General features: G+C 37.3%; 1 long non-coding RNA gene across 1 annotated transcript; it reads right to left on the bottom strand.

Annotated features, from left to right (window-relative positions):
* Positions 1-1,276: 1,276 nt before the first annotated feature.
* LOC120276666 lies at positions 1,277-4,309 on the bottom strand. The gene is made up of 3 exons (XR_005541348.1): positions 4,175-4,309; positions 3,601-3,673; positions 1,277-1,325 (listed from the first exon to the last, which is right to left on the bottom strand). It is a non-coding gene; the product is annotated as an uncharacterized LOC120276666 (long non-coding RNA).
* Between the last annotated feature and the right edge of the window lie 313 nt (positions 4,310-4,622).

Below are 4,622 nucleotides of genomic sequence, written 5' to 3'. Positions count from 1 at the left end.
AAGTATGAAGTGTCTGTACCAGCTATCACTTCCTTGGTGACAGCGCATGTTTCATCCTCTTTCAATGTTTATTCTAATTAGTGGGGAAAACTATTATTATTATTATTATTATTATTATTATTATTATTATTATTATTATTATTATTATTATTTTGGAGAAACAGAGCTACGTCGTAACTAAAACACAAATAACAATAAAAGGAAACAACAAAAGAAAACTAGAGACTAAAAAACAAAACCCATAAGATGGGCAGCCTCCATCAACCAACAAGGCAACTCCAACCCTCTGAAGGGACAACTGCAGATTTTGATGGCCAAACCCAACCAAAGCATCAACAACCACATTATCTTCCCTTAAAATCAGTTCAGGAGCAATTCCAGCCCATTTGACCACCAGACTGTGAATGTTGTCCAACACCTCAGTGAATCTCCAATTGATCGATCTGTGCATACTGTGGAAGCAATCCAGAAGGCTCGCACAGTCAGTGAAAATCTTATCTGGGATTAAATCTCTGCTTCTACAGTGCCTCAATACCTCCTCCATACCTAAGGCTTCGATTCAAAAACAGGATTCAACAGGAAAAGCCCTGGATCCTGCCAAAATAATAGTTTTATAATTAGCAATGATCAAGAAACCAATACAAGCCCAATTCTCAGCTTCAGACCAAGAAGCATTAGAGAAAAGTGAAATAGACAAGGAAAGGCAGTAGAAACTTCCCCGGAAACAGAATTATGAACTCTTGAGAAGTTTAGAGCCTGCTATAACCCAATTTGGAAAATTTTACTTGCATCCAATCGAGTATGTCTAAAGATGCGATTGCACCTGTCTTGCCAGATCGCCCAAAGACAAGAAGCAATGAGAGCTTTCGAGAGTCATCACCATGAACACAATTGAACTGGTTGAGAAGCCAATCTCCCAGAGTGGGGTTGTTGAGAAAATGAAGACTAATCTGCAGGCAATTAGCCACAAGTCTCCAACAAGCCTGAGTAAATGTCACGTCCCGACCCGCGGGCCCGCCACGTGACAACCGCCGCGACGATCCCGAGGAGGGACACACACCACTCAACCCTCGAGTCATCGCAAGGCTCACAAACTCCTGCTAAGCAACACCACATTAATAAAGGTACCAAAAGCAAAACTTTCACTCGAAGAGTCAACCGTAAAGTGAAAAGATATACAAATCACGACTATGAGAGTTAAGAACACCAGTGGATCCACTCGCAATCATACAATGCAACTCGATTAACGATAGAATAAACAACCCCGACTTGGGATACAAATTGCCAAGCACTTCACTCGCTATGATGACCAAAACCACTAAAACCTGGAAGGGAGGAGGGGGTGAGTAACCATAGTCACTCAGTGAATGGGTTAGCACAAATCTAACAGAATATCAAAACAAATCGATGAAATTCCAATAAACACATTCTACAATAACATAAATGAACTGGAACGTTCACATTTGCAACACAATGAAAATACAGGATATGAAACCTTGGTATTTAGAAACCAAAACATAAATTTCTCACGAGTATAGACAAAACATCAGCATGTATAAAACAAATGCTTGGATATAATTTCCCAAAATGAGTAGAAAAACCAACTCAAATAAATAAAATCCTCGATAATCACCAATCCTCAATTCTGCATGATACATGTTCGAAAAGCATTAAGATATCAAACATGCTATGTGAAAAATCACACTTCGAATATACCAATTGCAAGAAAATAGAATTTTCCTCAAATATTGAAATTTCATCTCGATCAAATAAACAATGGCCTAAAAACACTCTCTCTAACTTTAGCCGCCGTCGCGACTAAGTTGAGAGCCGTCAAGGTCTTCGCACCTCGACGTTGGCCCACCGGGTCCCCGCAGTGGTGACCCCGGGATCCCGATGTATCATCCAATCGTGGCTCTACGCTCCCACCGATCCTGACAAATCAACACCCGAGTCCCACAACGCCACCTCTAAAGGTCGGCCCGCTGGGACCCACTATCGCAGAGTCGGGCCTTAGCCCGCCGTCACCATCCAAACCAACATATAGTTGTAGCAATAATACAATCTGAAACACTCATGTCACAGGGTCCTTATCCAGGACAAGCATTCACATATCGGGAATAAACATTATTTCCACAAGTTCAAAGCCAAAGCATAGCAATGCATGTAAACTTTCAAAAAGTATTCCAATCCCGACGTGCCAATACATTCAAAAACATTTCTGTCCAAATGTCAAGAATAACACAATAATATGCGAAGCTCTGAAGCATTGCTTTAGACAATAAAACCAGCCAATATTAAACGCATTATAATATCCACAATCTAGAAGAACATGCCATTCAGAAATAAAAACCCTTTTGTTTTCATAACCATAAATATCAAAAACATGCTTTTGTTCTAGTTAAACCTCAAGTTACTTAGGATCATTCTAGCTTTCTCTTTCTTCAGCTCATTAAGTTTTCCTCCAAATACAAGATTAATCCCCAAGGTCTAGTTTATCACAATCTCTAAATACTTTACAAGTCATGAAGATATGTTCATCGCATCACATATATTTACACCTACCAATATACATTGATTAAATCCTACTTTACACATCATCAGGTATTTACTTTCACAAGCCTTTACTATTCGAGCCTCTCTTATACTCAACAATGTCTTAGATCCTTATCATAGTGCCATTACCTCAACATTAATATTTACTTCATCTATAATAATTTCATTGTCAAAATACTCACAAGTTGACTATCTCCTCTAAGGATGTATTAAATCAAACTATTATTAAAAATTCACAGAAATATTCAGTCTTTACAATTCAACACTTGTCACATATATAGCTCAAGCTATTCATCATCAACCTTCTAAATAAATTTCATTTAGAATAATAATCATAATCATTGGCATCCACCCGATATATATATATATATATATATATATACATATGTATATCCCGATATGATCAAACTACAATTAAGCACCCTACACTATGCTCACAAGAACAAACCTCATCAATTTGTGAGAATCCTACAACATAAGTGTAATTATGTCACCCAAGGTTCTCAGATATTACAAAAAATATATTAGCATAAATCTCACTGACTAGCCAAAATCATATATAAGGTTCCACAAGTTATTCCAATTCCAATATACTAGTGTAGTCATATACCTTAGCATTCAAGACTTCATCAGGTTCCATGTACCATGTTTATCACATCATGCCTCAAAACTTCAGAAATTATGCATCATTAGAGAGATTAAATCATCCATTGAACATACATAATCAATTTTACTTATAACCCATAAGCTCCATGAACTTGTTGTAATAATCAGCAATTTCCATTCATCCACCAAGCATGTATATCCTCAAGTTCAACCTCAACTAACGCAAGTACAACATTAACAAGCTTTCTCATGATTTTTCAGAGAGTAAACCACAAGTCATTTTAAATAAACCATAGTCTCTAGTGGTCATCTACACTTTCCTTTCTCCTATAGCTAGTGATTTGAAAACATGATAAAGCCATGAAAATCATTTCAGAAAAATAAATAAAATATTTTCGATACTCAATTAGAATTGTGCACTCAACATAACCCACTCACAGAACATGTTCCCTCGCGTGGAGACGCTCACACTGATTGGCGGTTTCCTTCCCCTTGGAGGATGCTTCACCACCTAGATACAAGCAGGGAATCCAAATTCTAATGAACATAATAATGATAATCACAAGAAAATGTATAAAAATACAATTATACATGTCTAATACGGAACCTTAGGGTTTTAGGGCAAAACATCGTCATTTTGGATCTAAACGACATCAGAATGGAGTAAAACTAGTTCCAATAAATTCAAGGTAAGAAGAGCTTCAATGTGGATCAAAGAAATACCAGAAAAGGGTCAAAAATTTCGGTGCTACAGTGTTTTCGGAGTTGCTACAGTGACTAGCGGTTTTTGCTACAGTAAACCGCGACTTAATTAATGGTTTAACGACGATTTACAACTCCAAATTGCAAAATTTCTTCACAAACATACGCATACATGAATCTCAAGATCGATGGCTTCGATTTGAGTCCAAAAACAACTCAAACCAAGAATTATTTCTAGGGTTTCATGAATTGTCGAAAATAATTAAATACGAAGAAAATACAAGGAGAAAACCTTGAATCAAAGGCTTACCAAGCTCAGGGGAATGAGAGGAAGAGGATAGAAGCGATGATTCGCCGAAGAAGCTCGCCGACGAATTTTTGTTTTCCAAAATTTCTCTCGGCCGAAGAAGGAAAACAAGAGGAAGACAAAGGAAAATCAAGAGAAATGGAAATAAAGGAATGATAAACTAAAAGAAGCCACGTTGCTTCTCCTTAGCCATTCAATTCTCAGATCTTTTCTTTTTCCAAATTCTTTTTTTTTTTTAAAAAAAAAAGAAAACATGGAAATGACCACAATGCCCTCATACGAGAAAAGATATTGAAAAAGGGTCCAAAAGACCGTTTTGCCCCTAGTTTCTGGCTGGTTTTCACCCACCACCTACTGTGCAGTCATGCAAATATGCCACTAGTGCAAAATGACCATTTTGCCCCTAATGCATACACAAGAAACCTAAAAAGGCCTGAGGTCAAAAATCAGG

This window comes from Dioscorea cayenensis, chromosome 15 (assembly GCF_009730915.1).
Source record: "Dioscorea cayenensis subsp. rotundata cultivar TDr96_F1 chromosome 15, TDr96_F1_v2_PseudoChromosome.rev07_lg8_w22 25.fasta, whole genome shotgun sequence".
In the NCBI taxonomy this organism is placed as follows: domain Eukaryota; kingdom Viridiplantae; phylum Streptophyta; class Magnoliopsida; order Dioscoreales; family Dioscoreaceae; genus Dioscorea; species Dioscorea cayenensis.
The sequence above is the reverse complement of the archived record's forward strand: the minus strand, read 5'-3'. Positions and strand labels throughout refer to the sequence as shown.